The sequence below is a fragment of the Mesoplodon bidens genome, assembly GCF_964165515.1.
Source record: "Mesoplodon bidens genome assembly, chromosome: 9".
NCBI classification, from domain to species: domain Eukaryota; kingdom Metazoa; phylum Chordata; class Mammalia; order Artiodactyla; family Ziphiidae; genus Mesoplodon; species Mesoplodon bidens.
Genome location: NC_138166.1, coordinates 68,718,275 through 68,736,873, shown reverse-complemented (window position 1 = coordinate 68,736,873; position 18,599 = coordinate 68,718,275). Strand labels below are relative to the sequence as shown.

General features: G+C 37.4%; 1 protein-coding gene across 1 annotated transcript in view; it reads left to right on the top strand.

Annotated features, from left to right (window-relative positions):
- IMMP2L (inner mitochondrial membrane peptidase subunit 2) overlaps nucleotides 1–18,599 on the top strand; it is a 903,124-nt gene that overhangs the window by 354,606 nt on the left and 529,919 nt on the right. The gene's annotated exons all lie outside the window — the stretch shown is intronic.

Here is an 18,599-nt window from a genome sequence, read left to right as displayed (position 1 = left end):
AATTTACAGATTTGGAGACAACTCAGACAAACTTTTTTGAGTGGGTTAATTTTAATTTATTTCATATTTTTCTATAATTTCTAAACCTTAAGTTCATAATGTTCTGGAAGGAACATGAATTTTGAAATCATACATATTTGTAAAAAGTACTCATAGGATGGTTAAAATTAAAATAAGCGAGATAACATATGTAAAGTACCCTGAAGAAAGACTTGGCCACATAACAGACCTTCAGTAAAAATAGTTGTATGCATCTACTTTTAGAAACAAAACTTCATTCATGATAAAAATCATATACAGTGTAAAAGGTAGTGTGGCAGTTGGTAAAGTGATGCAATTAAAATTTTACACTGATTTTTGACTCTTTACTTTGAATGTATTGACTTCTCTGGCTAGTGTTGCCTCTTATATTCTCCCAGCCTGTCTCACTTTTATTCCTTGTAACTTTATGCTTTGATGAAATTAGTCTTCAAAAGCAATTGATAAAGTCAGCTCAGTTTGTAATGAGTTCACAGAAGCTGGCATCACTTGAAACAGAACTGATAAGTTAAAAAAAAAGTTTCTAGCCTCTCATTCCATCTTCCAAAGATATTAATGGGATTTAGGTTTCTACTGTCCTTATTACTTTAAATTAGAGAAATGCTGTTAACTCAGCAGATTTAATAAAAATCTTTGTAATTCTATGTAAGTATAAATGGAAGCCAAAAATCTATTACTTGGTAGATCTTTCATACACTTTACAATGTAAGTTTTATATAGTACCAATTAATGTTTAAAAACTGACATAGTAAATAACATACCAAACATCAGCAGTTTTTTATTAAAATAATTTATTCATTTTAACAATTCACTAAAATGCATTATTTGAAGCTTATTATACCTACAAAAATCTATTTCTGCATTTGAAATATTACCTCTGAAAATAATAAGTAAAAAATTGTTTTATTGTTGGGGGGCAGTTTAAGTGTATAGCAAAATAAACTGGAAGTTTAGTGTCTGCATGCTTAAATCTAATTATAAGTTGATACTGACTGGAGCTAGACAGTTATGTTCTGTATCAGTGATTTTGTGATTTAAGGTTGGAAATAATGGTAAATCTCCTGCCTCACAGAGTTAGTGAGAATAATTTGTAAAAGAAATTTCATAAAGGAAATACTGCGTTTTTCGGTGTTACTCTTTTATTTAGAAACAAATACTGAGTAATATTTTTATCAACTGCATATGGTTTTATTGGATTGTGAGATAAGAACTATTCATTCCCAAACATTTATTCAGTACTTGGTATTTACTACACATTGTGCCAGCAGTGGGTATAGTGATAAGATGAGGTTCTGGCATTGATAGAGCTCTTTGTTAAAAGGGAGTGGAGCATTAAAAGCAAATAATTATGATATACAGTAACAAATGTGGTTAACAGATGTAGTGGGACAAAGGAGGAATTGATTCTGTTGGGGATCTCAGGAATTCTTCCCAGTGGCTGTGCTTGAAGCATGATAAATAAGAATGTTAACAGCAAAATGGGATAATGGTGATCATAAGTAGACTGAAATTAGCTAAATATTTACTTCAGTGTTGAACAAATACTAAAGGTAGAAGGAGAACAATAGTCAGTTCATGAGATATCTACTGAATAGCTACAAGGGCTAAGTCCCTGTGTTAGCCACCGAGGGGCTACAAAGCTGCCAAGGTCCGGTGCCTGCTCTAAAGGAGCTCACAGTCTGGCATGTATGTGCAGGAGCTGTGCCCCAGGGCAGGGGTGGAGTGACGGTGCTGTGGGAACTTCCTGCCTTCTGACCAGGCCAGAGCATAACTGCTGAATCCCAAAGAGCAGCTGTGAGTTTGTAAGTAATTCGGCCTCTTGAGAACTGACATGAGAGAGGAGAGAAATTTTAAGAAATTAATAGTATTTTTAAAACATATGTGACATAGTCTTGAAGGCTTAAAGTCAGTTAATGAATAGGGTACGGTTTAAATAATGGGAAGCTGACCCATAGTAAGGCCAAAGTAAGTGTCAAAGTAATAGGTACAAACTGTGCTATCAAAAGGAATCAAAATTATGCTGTCTACAGATACTATTGCTTATCTCATCTAGAATCTCTTAACTAGGTTTACCAGTCAACATATTTACTAAAGAGATTCCCTACTGATCTCTAAGTCATTGCCCATGTAAATGAGTTCTTTTCCTAATCTGGCCCCAGCTCTCTAGTCAAGATCTCTGGTTGTTGAGGACTTCCCATGCACAGAACTGTATTGAACACCCCTCTTCTCTTTCATCTCAAATAATCACTCTTGAGAATTCTAAAACCTGGGTGAAATAAAAACTATTTTTTTCTTTAAAAAAGGTTGCAGGTGTGTGCTCAAGGGTTGTTGGTTTTTTTTTTGCGGTACACGGGCCTCTCACTGTTGTGGCCTCTCCCGTTGCAGAGCACAGGCTCCGGACGCGCAGGCTCAGCGGCCATGGCTCACGGGCCCAGCCGCTCCACCGCATGTGGGATCTTCCCGGACCAGGGCACGAACCCGTGTCCCCTGCATCGGCAGGCGGACTCTCAACCACTGCGCCACCAGGGAAGCCCTTGCTCAAGGTTTTATTCTGTTTTTAAGAACATTTCTAGGTCTTTCATTACAAATCTCTATCACACTTTTCCACCATTGGACATAAATTTGCTCAATTTTATTTTTACTAGGCCTTTAAATTTGTTGATCTGTTTACTCATTCTTACCTCCCTCATTCCTGGAGTGGGAGAAAGGCACTCAAACTCAGATTGAAAAGCAAAGCTTCCTCCTACGTTCTTCATCTGTTACTCTCTGATTCTTACCAACTTCCTTTTGTAGTTTAATTTCTTCCCTTTAGTCTTGAAACAGGTTAAATCCTTCAAAAAGGAAAAGAAAAAAAAAAGGAGGAAATTCCTTATACATATTTCCCTGTCGCACTTTTCCTTTTTCTTTCTACCTCCATCTTTAAATAGCTGTTCTCACTCACCATCTCTATGCATTTCCTATTAATACTCCATCCACTGCCCAAACCATCGACTTGACTGCAGGAGAGCTCGCTAAGGCTGACATGGACTTCAGGTTGCCAGACTCAGCCTCTCCTTTTGTACTTGGTCACTGCCCCATCTACCTGGTCAGCCATCCCTTCTTAAATTCCTCCCTTGCCTCATCAGCTACCACTCCCCTTTTCTTACCTCTGTGACTTGTTTTTGGTCTTAGTTGTTTCTTTTCCCTTTATCCTGCTTAAAAATGTGGCTATTCACTTGAGTTCTGTATTTGATCTTTTCTTTTTTATACTTTGCACTCCCTTGGGCTGTCATCCACTTTTCTTTGATTAAACTGCCCAAATGACTCTCAAATCCAGTCCAGATTTCTCCTGAGTTCCAGACTCATAGCTCCATCTGGATGGACCAGGCACTTCAAACTTGGAATGTTCCAACCCTTCACTGATTTATATCTGCTGTTAACTAGAATTGAGACTTCTCTCTTTCAAAACAAACAATTCATGCAATTTTATTAATATGAAATATTTTACATATTAAGTTTTATTGGAGGAAAAAGGGAAGGAATTATGGTTGGTGGCAGTATTCGATTGTTCATTTTGCAGACTAAATACAAAGTTAGGGCACTAGTAAAGCAGGAAACAAAAAGTACAATTTTTTAAAAGAAATTTACCTAGGATATTTTTAAAAGTTGTCCTAGGAAACAAGGAATTTGGTGCAGTTCCTTATACTTACATCATGGTGTAGTGTTTTTACTTTGCAATATTTGTCTTTGGCTTTCAATAATACATCGGGGCATGAGACCTCATGGTATTTTCAAGGCTTAAGGTAATTTGATCATGGTTGAATGTTGTTATGAAAGTTCACTGCTGTATTCTGAATTTGTTGGCTTCTGGGTAAGTCTGAGAGAAAATTACTTCTTCTACTTGGACACATAGTTGATCAGCCAAACTCTAGGTGATACCAGACATGAGGTTGCTCTGTGTAAGTGCAACTTCTATTTGTTCCAGTTGCCTTTTGCCAGCTCTTGATGAACCCAGACTTCTGTGTGGCTCCCTCCCTCCTCTGCCTCTGTCGATAATCCCCCTCACCTCCTTATGCCACGTAGTTCCTAGCTCTAGAAAGAGAACCAAGCTGCCCTCTGTTGCAGAATAAGTACATTTATCCTTGAACGGCAGTGGAGAACTAGGGTGATGTGATAGGGTGGGGGGATGTGTACAGAAAGAATGTGAAACGTGAAGTGGCTTTTAAAAAAGGTTTTCTTGCTTAGGTCATAGAAAATCAACTATTTTTTGGCCTGACTTCATTTTCTAAAGGCATTCACTAGCCCTGTGACATGTTTAAGGGTAAGAGATACTGGAATCTCCTTACCTTAAGAAACTGGATTGTGCTACTAACCTAAAACACTTCCAAGTGAGGAAGAAGGAATATACAGTTACTTGCCTTTAGGGTGTTTGTTTTTAAGAGTGCACTACAAGTCAGATCCAGTCAGGGCACTTTGCTTAGAAGTAAAAGTATGCAGGTGGAGTATGTGTGTGTGTGTGTGTGTTTGTGTGTGTACAGCAGCATTTTACCCTGCTGGAGATTTTAACTGTATTTCTGGAAGTATTCTGTTAGCAGATGTAACTGTGATGTAATGAATGCGTTTTCCATGCAGTAATGAAATTTAAATTGCTCTGTGAAGCTAAGTAAAACAGTTACTCTATTTTGGCCTCAGTCTTCTTACCTGCAGTTTAGGGGAGGAATATGGCAAAGAATATTTTTTAAAAAAAGGAATATCATTGAGAATGCAAAATAATACACTGTAAATTATATTAAGTCATTTAACGATATTAAACTGAAAACTTGTAAGCCAGGCTAGCCCTGGAAAAAGTTGTGAGCAAGGCAATATGCCTTTGTTGCTTCTCACCCTTACCCGTCTCTATAGTGTTCTCTTATCTCTCATTTCAGGGCTGCTGTGGTCAGTCCATTTCTATTCTTCAAAGCCTGCTCTAAGGAAAAGGGAGTAGCATGATTGATGTTCACTATGTGTCAGCCTTTTTATTAGAAGTTTTACTTGTATTTTCATTTAGCTAACTAAGATGACAGTCAAACTTGTGACACCAGCCCTCCTTCCCCAGCTTCAAATTCTAGTTAGTCAAACTGCCTAGTCAAGTTTGTTATGAAATTTATTTACATCACATGATGATACACACAAATACATATATATGTACCTACCTACCTAGGTAGATTAATAATCCTGTTTTGTGTAAAGAAGTAGTGTTCCCTCAGTGGTAAAGAGTTTAGCTTTTGAAGCCAGACTACTTGAGGAAACCAGGGCTCTGGAGATTGTCACCTGCCCAAGGTCACATATCATTAGTGACATATCTACTAAAAGGATTCAGACCTGCATGTGATTGACTCCAGTACCCATTCTTCCAACTCCTTTCAATCACTGCTCTCTACCCTGCTTTTCTGTTTATTCTATTAGTACATGAAAGAGTGAAATATTTCCTAAAATCCTATATTTCTGTTATGTATGTCACATTTTATGCAAAGCAAAAATTATTTTCACTTTTGGTGAGTCTAAAAGTACATTTGATGATAAAGAAGATCTGTAGTTAGAATTTGATAGTGTGGTGATGCTAGATTTAACTTTACACTGGAGCCTGAAGGTCTAGTAGAATCAGAGAAAACCTTGTTTTTTCTTAGATGTCATTGTTTACCTTGAGCATGAAAAATAGAGCAAGTCGTTAGAAAGCTTAGAGGAATAAAAAATAATAACCATCATGCTGCCCTGAAGTAAAAGGAAATGATAAAGCATATACCTACAAGCTCAGTGATCAGTGATTTTAGCTATTGGCCAGACATTTAATTTACGTAAAAAATGGTGTGAGACAATGCTTTAAAACGTGTATCTGCAGACAGGTTTTGTGTCATTATTTATTTTGATATACTGACAACTGGCCACTTTAATTTGCACTTGTAATACAACTGAAATTATCTCATGAACATATATATCAGCACCCCTCGCCCCACACTGGGTTGTCCTGTAAACAAAACCTTATTATACTTGAACAGATATATTAAGGCTAATCTATGATAGCAGTTTGCTTGAATAAGCATTTAGACTGGGAAAGGCATCCTTTCATCTTAAAATGTATAGTGAGTCTTCGCTTCCCACCCCCAAGCCCGTCTCTTCTCCATCACTGGGCTGGGTTGGAGGTGGAGAAATCACCTTAAGCCAAGTCAGTGCAAGATCATAAAAGGTATGAAGAATGGCAATTCTCTGAAACTTCACTGTATTAAAAATGTCATCCTTATTCTCTTACCTTATCTTTGCCCTAGTTCTTTGCTGAAGGATGCCATCATTTCTTCGATATTTGTAGGGTTTAGGGGAATGTGGACCAATACATCTTTCTTCTTCTGATTACTTTCTATACGTGGGTTCTCAGCGATAGGAAAGTTAGAGTCCATGAGTAGAATGTAGAAACGTTAAAGGAAAGCTGTTGAGAAAATATTTCTGCCATATTTATTAAGCAATAGCGTGGTTTTCCTGGTCATTAATGTTGAGCTAATTTCCTTTCTGGCAGGCCCTTGCAGTATTACATTTTTTTCATTAAAAAGGTGGACTCTGTGAAAGCATTAATGTCTTACAATAGTTAAAATCGAAGCAGAGGACTCTCAGGTCTCTGGGACCACAGAGGCGGAGTTTCTGCTTTTGAGACAGGTTTCTCTGCTCTTTTTATCCCCCTTGAGATAAGCCTTGATTTTGAGCTACGCCTTTAGAGCTTTGATTAGAGAAATGGCCACAATAAAATGTGAATTTTCTCATGTTTTTTTCAAGTAGCACACTTGAGTTTATGGTGCATATAGACTACTTACTAGAGCTCTCTCCCCTTTGCTGCTTGAGGGCAATTTTCTCTCCACGGTACTCTTAGTCAGTGTGATTAGGATAGCTGGCAGATGTTTGTAGGAAGCACTACTCTTAATTTTTCTGGTGAAGGACTTCTCACTGGTTTGTACTGGATTCTCTTCAGCGGAACTGTTGATCTCTCTTTTCCATCTTGTGCATACCTGCCCACCCCTCCCCCAGTCAGTGTGTCAAAGTGCTTTGTCAGTAGCATGGTACTATATAAATATAAAGTAAGAATGGTGCTTGAACACGAGAAACTGTTTTGTAAGCTGTCTTCATAGGTCTGGTCTTACTTGAAGTTAACCAGTTGGAATGAGGTTCTTGGCTTAAAAATAGGTTTAAAAAATCAGAAATCTTCCTATTAAATGAGTAGCAATTATTCTACAGGATTAAAAACTAAAGTACAAGCTAGTGTGAGTAATGCCCTAAGTCTCCCTCTTTTAGGAGATGCCAGAAATGCCAAGTTTGTCAAGTGGCCACTCTCTGCGCCCTTTCCCATCACTCACACGTGCCTGACTCTCCATTACATCAGGAGGTTGACCCCTAGCTCCTCCCAGGACCAAATAGTTTTTTCCCTTGAGCTACAGGAACCAGCCACTTAAGGCAGATCCTGCTGGTGAGCACCATGAATTGACCTGAAATGTGGAATACCACCTTTATTTGAAGCCTTTATTAAAACAGCAACAGAGAATTTAAGTCACACCCGTAAAACCGAGGCTGACGAGAGCAGCAGAGGGAGAAAGAGTAGTAGAAGCTGGCAGGGGAGGACAAGCACCGGCTGCGACTTGTGTTCTCCAGAGGGACCCTGCCCAGCAGGCCCCAGCCCTTCCTAATGTAGCTTCGCCTTCTCTGACAGGTGTACATCAACCTGGTCTCCTTCATCTCTCACCCCCTTAAAAAATATTTTAATTTTTCCTTCTCAATGCAATATCATCAACATAGAGGTAAACCGTATTCTGACTTGGCAGTATGGTGAAGTAGTTAAGACCCCAGACTCTGCCTGCATTTGCTTCCCAGATCTGTAGTTACTGATGAAGTGATTTTGGACAGATGATTTAAGATCTCTGTGCTTCAGTTACTTCTTCTGTAAATAGCCCTTGTGAGCCTTATAAAGAGAGTTGGGTGAGTTAGTATTTGTAAAGCTCTTTAAAACAATATCTGCCATATGATAAGCTGTTTATAAGTGATTGCTATTATCATTGATGATTTAAATATAATCCTGAAAGAAGTCTAAGGCACGCTCTTCTGTCCTATTGAATACAGCATTCAATCACTCATTCAACAAATATTTATTAAGAGCATACTATGTGCTAGGCGTGTTAGTCTGTCTCATTCCCAGGAGGCTTCATACTATGAGTATGACCCGAACCCAATTATATTATAGCAGTCTGAATTTCTGTCCCAATACTGCATTTGAAATCTAAGAGTGCAGATGGTTTTTATTCACACTCTTAAAGGTAAAGTGCATAATTTGGGCTTGGGTAGTATTGACCTGAATGTCTGGGAGCTCTTGCTAAGTGACAGGATCATATTCAGCTGATCCTAATCGGGAGAGCCTGGTGGCCCTATAGCCACAGGCAGCAAAACTTCCCCCTTTTCTGTGGAGTTACTCTGCTGCCAGAGACTCGCTGATGAGTTAAGGGCTAAGACTCCCTTTAACCAGCAAAGAAAGGACCTAGTTTCCTTGGGACCCACAGGCTGTTGGAAGAGCCCCACCTTATTCCCCTTCTCCTACTTCATTTTATGTCACACATCACACGTGTGCAGTGGTCTCCAACATTATTGTTTACTTGTATTTTTCCCATACTTTTTGAGTCTTTTTTTTTTCTGTATAAAAGTGTACACATTTAGGGGGAAAATAGAGCCTACTACAAATTCTACTCCCAGAGATAAGTGGACTAATTTATACTCTATTGGGGAGACAAGAAGATACTAAAACTGAAAAAAAGGGTAGAATTACAGAAAATTATAAGGGGAGATTTCCAGAAAACGTATGTGGCCTCTTCCCAGTGTTGCCTCGGTCTGACGCTGTCCTTGATACATGAATCCCGGGGGTTCTCAAAGAACTGGGCAGTAAGAACCATTCTTAGGTTATATATTGAAACTGATTTCCTCTTCAACCTGCCTGATAAAAGATGAGATACTGTCCTGGGTGCTTAAAACAATAGAGTGGAATGATACTAGGATATATAGTAGGCAGAAGAGAGGAACAATGAAGGCCTAAGTAGGCATGAGGGAATGAGTAGTCCCATGGTTGTGACTTCAGCTGTGGTGACAGTTGTGTGTCAGAAGCATATACACTGGCATCACTGTGTGATGTTTTCTTTAAAAAAGATACTTGTACCCTTTCTTTGTATCATGGATTCCTTTGGTGGGAATCTTCTATAGCCTATAGACCCCTTCTCAGAAGAAATTTTTTTTTTTTTTTTTTGTATGTGGGCCTCTCACTGTTGTGACCTCTCCCATTGCAGAGCACAGGCTCCGGACGCATAGGCTCAATGGCCATGGCTTACGGGCCCAGCCGCTCCGCGGCATGTGGGATCTTCCCGGACTGGGGCACGAACCTGTGTCCCCTGCATCGGCAGGCAGACTCTCAATGACTGTGCCACCAGGGAAGCCCAGAATAAATTTTTAAATGAATAAAATATACAGGATTACAAGGGAAACCAGTTATATGTATAGAATACATTTATCAAAAATTTAAAAAATTTGTAGGTACTATATATGTGCTTCTTCATAAATGTATTAAATGATGTGATCTAACATTTAGTGTAAAAATGATTATAATTTCAAGGTGGCGTTGAAAGGAAAAAATTACTTCAACATATGTAGGTGACCAAGTCACAGGAATTGCTAATATGACTGTAGTGGTTTTTTTTTTTTTTTTTTTTTTTTTTTTGCATACATTCACAGTAGGATGAAATGCTAACTTGGAGGGTGAGGTTAGCAAAAATAAAGATGTATTTTTTTTCTGCCCAGGTTTACAAATATCCCTGAATTCTATGTGTGAACCCCTGGGTCCATGAGCCCCAGGTTGAGAACTCCTGTTTAGAAGCAGCACAGAAGGCAGTACTGCCAGAGTGAGAGGTATTACGTTAGATACTATGAAGACAGTGGAAAATTCTGTTTGTTGATAGGCTTTATGATAAAGGAAACCTGTCCTCCATTTTTGATTTTTTTTTTAAATCAAAGGTGTATGATTTTTTAATAAGATTTTCTTCAAACTTCAGGGCCTTTTCATTTTCCGTATTAGTACCTTGACTTACCTGTAAAATTTATAGAACCCTATGATCTTTTTAACTTAAACATTGAATATGTAATATTGTAATAAGAGATAATTTAGGATTGTATTTTTCTTTTCTCTTAGGATTGTATTTTTCTATTCTGACACACGCAAATATGTGTGTGTGTGTGTATATATATATATATATATATATATATATATGTAGTTCTCATTATAGTTTTTAGATTAAAGTGTATTCCCTTACATTTCAAAAAACTAGGCAAGCTAATCACTCATTTCTGTTTGTACTTATGCTATTTAATCTAAAATGTTTAGAACTATTGAAATAAATATTTGAATGAGCAAAGTCATTGGACAGTAATCCAAAGGGATATGGCAATCAGTTGGCTCTAATTTCCTTGCTATTCTTTTCATTAGGTTATAGAAACTGAAATTTTCTATTCTTGTTCTGACCCCCAAGAATTCACATAAAGTGAGTTTTCAGTTTCACTAGTTGCTGTTTACTTATATGTTGATTTTAATATATTTTTATGTTTAATTGCTAAGTTCTTTTAGAAATAAATCCTTGGAGGTAATGTGCCAAGAAGCTCTAGATTTTTGAAATTTTGTTGTCACCTTTAGATCTTCATTCCCCCTGCCTCCTGACATCCAGACTGACGTCTCCCGGTTTATTTTATTTCCAGTTGCTAAATGCAATGAACACAGTCAGACATAGTCAGAAGGCAAAGGCCTGTGAGTTATGGGTGATTGCTTTTTTGTATTAACAGTGCCTATGGAGGGTCTCATTAACACGCACAGCATGGGGAATTTTTGCAGCTACCACACAGAGCTCAAAAAACCCAACTGCAAAGCAGACTTGATTGTTTATGCCTCAGTATTTTTATTTGGAGCTTTAAAGGATGTTAACAAAACTTCTTGGGGCAGGTGGAATGCCATATGGCACAGGGACTGGACCACCGCCATAGCTGTAGAGATTTATTGAAGCTTCTCCTTCTAGTGGGAGTGATATGAGTCCTTGGACTGTTTCCATTCACTGATGACATTCATGTACAGATTGGCAATAAAGCTACTTAAAAGAGAACAAACCATCAACCATCTAGAAAGAGACTTCTCGTTTTAATATATACTTATTGTGATAGGGCCTGAAAAAGAGCATCTTTGTTAACACTGTCTTTATTGGATTCAAACCTTTTTTTTTCACATATTGACACATTTAAAAAATTTTATACAGATACTATTGTGGGGTAATTGGGGTGGTGGTGGGAGATACAGATGTACTGGTTTCCTATATACTAACTAAATACTCCTATATTCAGATTTTATCTCACACACACACACACACACACACACACACACACACACACACACACACATCTATGGATAGTTCTGAATGGTGGCATAGCCATTAAGAGGCAGTGTCTGCGGCCTGCTGGGGTAACACCAAAAGTCACACTGCTCCTTGAGTTCTACCGTTAGCACAGCAACCTTCCTCACCACAGTGTGTTTATACCTTCCTTGAGGCAGGGTGGAAAGAATTGCCTTTGCAGTACTGCTTGCGACAAGTGTGTCTCGTGGTCTCTGTAGTAAGACCAGAAGCTTTGGAGAAGGAGAGGGCGGGGAAGCTTTTTCAGTACTTGAGAGAGTGAATGGATTATATCCTTGTTTAACAGAATTTGGAGAAATTGAATATTTTTACTATGTCACTGACTTCAAATTATTAATACATACTTACTATAGAATACTGTACATAATTCACGTTATGTAATGTAGTTTTCTATAAATGGAGGCTATCATTTTATGTGGAAATTGACACTGCAAATAATTTTAAGTAAAGATTAAACATAGAAGAACATTTACTTTACTTATTTACTTTATTTATTGACTCCTTTTTCACTATTTTTCCCCCAATTTCTCTTTGATTCCTAAGGCAGAATTATAATTTCTCTCAGGAATACCCCCAGAGTACTCTTTGATTCTTCCTGGCTGCTCGTATACCTATAATAAGGAGTGAACCAAACATATGAAGAAAAATTGTTTCATTGGATTTAAAATATAAGAACTTCCATTCATGGGCACTTACTATTTTCATAAATAAGCTACACCCCTTATGGTTTCCCTATTAGTGTGACAACAATGCAAACTGGGTGCTATTATTTCCATTTTATAAATGCAGAAAATGAGACCAAGAGAAATCAAGTAACCTCCTCAAATTCTCACGGGCATAGCTATTAAGAGGCAGAACTGGCTTTTAAAAAACCATTATCACTTGAACTCCAGAGTCCATCTTCTTTCCTTATGTCTAAAATTCTGTCTTTTGTTTCATGGCAAATATTTCATAGGGATTTGCAATTTCCTGATTCAGGCACTTTGCTCTTTTGAGTTAAAAGACCCACAATGATCTCCAAATATGCCCCATAGAAGGAAGTGCTCTTTTAACAACAACAACCAAAACTTAGAAATGAGAGGTCATGCTAATGAGAAACAAGACATAATATAGCTGTTGAGGAAAGTGCCAACACAACTTCTGGCTAAGTCTGAGAATATAGCTTCTGCTTGTCCCAGTTAAGCTTTGAATGCATATGTAGTCATTTCCCTTTATAACTCTCTATGGACAGAGTTTGCAGTATCAGATGTGAGATGATAGAAGTGGCTCCCAGTAAAGTGAAGCCTAGGAAGCTATGGCCTAAAATATAAACTCTTTTTAAAAACTTGTTTCCTTACTGAGCTTGCCAATTTCCATAATTAGTCAGAGGCAATTAAGTACTTTAATTAGTTTGATCTTTATGGAATTTCCAGCATATTTTTGTTTTGTAATCAGAACTAAATTTGAGTATATGACTAATATCCCTTATAAAGTCTTATGTTAACATGCATCAAAATGGTTTACTTCCATTCCAGGTTGGAGATATTTTATTGGCATCATTTTCACATGCATTTCACAAAAACACGGTGTTTATACATTATTACTGATTTGGAATATCACGTCATCCATCTGCAGGCAGCATGGGGTTAAGCAGAACATAATGGCTTTTCTTCATTTTTTAGTTTAGATGCAGCCACAAAATAAACATTTAAGATGCATTTATTAATACTTAATGTCAGCATTTAATATAAATGATCATTTAAATTTCTGTTATAAAATAATAATGAATATAAAAGTTTATGTAATCTAGCAAGGCACCAGTTTAAGAGAGAGCTGCCAAGCCAATCTATATCTGTAAGATTTATCATTCAAATCATGGTACAAATTAGGGTTGATTTGATTAATGAATTGCTGACTTCCAAATTTAAATTTACATAAACTCTTGAGAGAATCCAAACTATTTGGAAACTATCCTGAGTTATCTTATTTTTCTTGTACTTGTCTCTGCTTCTAGGTCCATTGAGTATATCTATTGGATCAGGTATTTTTTTTCCTTTCTTATTTGTGCCTAAATCCATTCTTAAAATGATGACTGTCCTCAACTCACAACACACTCTCACCTCTACCTTCCACTCCCAGCTATTTTCTCTGAGGAGCACGATTGATTTTTGTTTTAAGTTTTCATATCCCCTTAAGTCATTTTCTTAACTACTTCATCACTGGGGATACTTTATACTCTATTTCCTAATTATAATTTTTCAAATTTATTATTTTCCTTTTCAATTGATAAATCAACTGACAAACTCTATCTTGAATCCAAGATGACTGCTTTCTTGAGTTTTCAAAGAATGTGAGGATTCCTTTCAGTGGAATCTATCACAGAGAGTGGGGGGACTGGACTCAGCTGCAGCCTGCCTCCTCTGTGACTGAATCATGTTGAGGCCTTGGGACAGCCTCTGACTTCCTTAGATCTAATAAGCTCAAAGGAGTGTAAACACCTGGTGGTAGTAGAACTAGAAAACAAACAATGGATTTAGTTCCATTAGTGCTATTAGCTTGGTAAACGGGAATTCTGTCCCAGAGTTCCGCACTCTGAGTCCTGAAAACATAAAGGTGATGGGCACCTAAACAGAACTGACTATACTGAGAATGAGACTCAGAAGGAAATAAATAAGATTCTGTATTATATATTTCAGTTCTACACTCATTCCCTCTTCTGCCACTTAGGGGAAAGAAGTTTAAAAGTCTCCTTTTTTGACACGACGACCCAAAACTTATGGGATGCAGCAAAAGCAGTTCTAAGAGGGAAGTTTATAGCAATACAATCCCACCTTAAGAAACAGGAAACATCTCGAATAAACAACCTAACCTTGCACCTAAAGCAATTAGAGAAAGAAGAACAAAAACACCCCAAAGTTAGCAGAAGGAAAGAAATCATAAAAATCAGATCAGAAATAAATGAAAAAGAAATGAAGGAAACGATAGCAAAGATCAATAAAACTAAAAGCTGGTTCTTTGAGAAGATAAACAAAATTGATAAACCATTAGCCAGACTCATCAAGAAAAGAAGGGAGAAGACTCAAATCAATAGAATTAGAAATGAAAAAGGAGAAGTAACAACTGACACTGCAGAAATACAAAAGATCATGAGAGATTACTACAAGCAACTCTATGCCCATAAAATGGACAACCTGGAAGAGATGGACAAATTCTTAGAAATGCACAACCTGCCAAGACTGACTCAGGAAGAAATAGAAAATATGAATAGACCAATCACAAGCACTGAAATTGAAACTGTGATTAAAAATCTTCCATCAAACAAAAGCCCAGGACCAGATGGCTTCACAGGCGAATTCTATCAAACATTTAGAGAAGAGCTAACACCCATCCTTCTCAAACTCTTCCAAACAATATCAGAGGAAGGAACACTCCCAAAGTCATTCTACGAGGCCACCATCACCTTGATACCAAAACCAGGCAAGGATGTCACAAAGAAAGAAAACTACAGGCCAATATCACTGATGAACATAGATGCAAAAATCCTCAACAAAATACTAGCAAACAGAATCCAACAGCACATTAAAACAATCATACACCATGATCAAGTGGGGTTTATTCCAGGAATGCAAGGATTCTTTAATATACGCAAATCAATCAATGTGATACACCATATTAACAAGTTGAAGGAGAAAAACCATATGATCATCTCAATAGATGCAGAGAAAGCTTTCGACAAAATTCAACACCCATTTATGATAAAAACCCTGCAGAAAGTAGGCATAGAGGGAACTTTCCTCAACATCATAAAGGCCATATATGACAAACCCACAGCCAACATTGTCCTCAATGGTGAAAAACTGAAACCATTTCCACTAAGATCAGGAACAAGACAAGGATGCCCACTCTCACCACTCTTATTCAACGTAGTTTTGGAAGTTCTAGCCACAGCAATCAGAGAAGAAAAGGAAATAAAAGGAATCCAAATTGGAAAAGAAGAAGTAAAGCTGTCACTGTTTGCAGATGACATGATACTATACATAGAGAATCCTAAAGATGCTACCGAAAAACTACTAGAACTAATCAATGAATTTGGTAAAGTAGCAGGATACAAAATTAATGTACAGAAATCTCTGGCATTCCTGTACACTAATGATGAAAAATCTGAAAATGAAGTCAAGAAAACACTCCCATTTACCATTGCAACAAAAAGAATAAAATATCTAGGAATAAACCTACCTAAGGAGACAAAAGACCTGTATGCAGAAAATTATAAGACACTGATGAAAGAAATTAAAGATGATACAAATAGATGGAGAGATATACCATGCTCCTGGATTGGAAGAATCAATATTGTGAAAATGACTCTACTACCCAAAGCAATCTACAGATTCAATGCAATCCCTATCAAACTACCACTGGCATTTTTCACAGAACTAGAACAAAAAATTTCAAAATTTGTTTGGAAAAACAAAAGACCCCGAATAGCCAAAGCAATCTTGAGAACGAAAAACGGAGCTGGAGGAATCAGGCTTCCTGACTTCAGACTATACTACAAAGCTACAGTAATCAAGACAGTGTGGTACTGGCATAAAAACAGAAAGATAGATCAGTGGATCAGGATAGAAAGCCCAGAGATAAACCCACGCACATATGGCCAACTTATCTTTGATAAAGGAGGCAAGAGTATACAGTGGAGAAAAGACAGCCTCTTCAATAAGTGGTGCTGGGAAAACTGGACAGGGACATGTAAAAGTTTGAGATTAGATCATTCCCTAACACCATACACAAAAATAAGCTCAAAATGGATTAAAGACTTAAATGTAAGGCCAGAAACTATCCAACTCTTAGAGGAAAACATAGGTAGAACACTCTATGACATAAATCACAGCAAGATCCTTTTGGACCCACCTCCTAGAGAAATGGAAATAAAAACAAAGATAAACAAATGGGACCTAATGAAACTTCAAAGCTTTTGCACAGCAAAGGAAACCATAAACAAGACCAAAAGACAACCGTCAGAATGGGAGAAAATATTTGCAAATGAAGCAACTGACAAAGGATTAATCTCCAAAATTTATAAACAGCTCATGCAGCTCAATAGCAAAAAAACAAACAACCCAATCCAAAAATGGGCAGAAGACTTAAATAGGCATTTCTCCAAAGAAGATATACAGACTGCCAACAAACACATGAAAGAATGCTCAACATCATTAATCATTAGAGAAATGCAAATCAAAACTACAATGAGATATCATCTCACACCAGTCAGAATGGCCATCATCAAGAAATCTAGAAACAATAAATGCTGGAGAGGGTGTGGAGAAAAGGGAACACTGTTGCACTGCTGGTGGGAATGTGAATTGGTACAGCCACTATGGAGAACAGTATGGAGGTTCCTTAAAAAACTAAAAATAGAACTACCATATGACCCAGCAATCCCAGTACTAGGCATATACCCTGAGAAAACCATAATTCCAAAAGAGACATGTACCAAAATGTTCATTGCAGCTCTATTCACAATAGCCCGGAGCTGGAAACAACCTAAGTGTCCATCATCGGATGAATGGATAAAGAAGATGTGGCAGATATATACAATGGAATATTACTCAGCCATAAAAAGAAACGAAACTGAGCTATTTGTAATGAGGTGGATAGACCTAGAGTCTGTCATACAGAGTGAAGTAAGTCAGAAAGAGAAAGACAAATACCATATGCTAACACATATATACGGAATTTAAAAAAAAAAAAAAAAAGTCATGAAGGACCTAGGGGCAAAACGGGAATAAAGACACAGACCTACTTGAGAATGGACTTGAGGATATGGGGAGGGGGAAGGGTAAGCTGTGACAAAGCGAAAGAGAGGCATGGACATATATACACTACCAAACGTAAGGTAGATAGATAGTGGGAAGCAGCCACAGAGCACAGGGAGATCAGCTCGGTGCTCTGTGACCGCCTGGAGGGGTGGGATGGGGAGGGTGGGAGGGAGGGAGATGCATGAGGGAAGGGATGTGGGAACAGATGTATATGTATGACTGATTCACTTTGTTATAAAGCAGAAACTAATTTAAAAAATTAAAAAAAAAATAAGTAAAAAAAAATAATAATAAAAGGCAACCTGCCTAATTTGTTATGGTACCGGCATTGAAACACTGCATGGAACAAAAAAAAAAAAAAAAAAAAAAAAAAAGTCTCCTTTTTTTATGCTTATTTCTTTTCTTGAAGTAAGAAATGACTGTGTGTATTGAAATGTTTATTCTTAAAGCTTTTGAATCCAAAGAATTGTGTTCAATACTTGTTCTATATGTAAGTAAGGTTTGAGCATATCTAAAGTGACAGATTAGCTAGTTACAAAATTTATAGCTATAGGTTTTAGCTGTAAGAGGTAATCAACAGCATGGAAGCAACGATAAGAAGCCCTCAGTGTACTACTTTATTCTTGTGTTAGCTTTTATCATGCTATTGAAAAGCCTTAAGGGCAATTCTTTGTTATTGTTTGTGGCATGCAACTAGATTAAATAATGCTGGTCATTTGTTTAGGATTATATAAAACCTTTGCATTTATCCCAGTATCCACTTTCAAAATTGGAAAGTGCAACAGTGTGTTTTAGGGCAACAGAGCCTTCCTTTGTGCCTCTTACTGATCATCTGGGTTTGGATTCATTGTCATGCTGCCAAATATTAGCTGTGTATGTTGGGCCACAGCCTATGAATCAAGCTGGGGGCACCCATAGGATGTGTGTATTAGTTCCTCCATATCTCTTTTCCAAACCATTACCTATTTCAGCAATTCAAGGGGCTCCAGTACATGATTCACTCCTTTCTCTAATCTATTTATTGAGCACTTATGATATGTCAGGGAGTATGTAGAGGATTGTATGTATATAACAATGAACAGGACAGGCAAGATCCCAGTTCACAGAGGTTACATTCTATTATCCGAACATAAATAAGAAAGTATCAGCATGGTGATAGCGTGACAAAGGTACAAGACTATTCGTTAGAAGCATGTTTTATAGTATGTGGTTAGGGGAACTGTTATCCATCCCTACTTTGGAAAATCACATGAAGATATTGCTTTACTTATTCTCCAGCAAATCACAG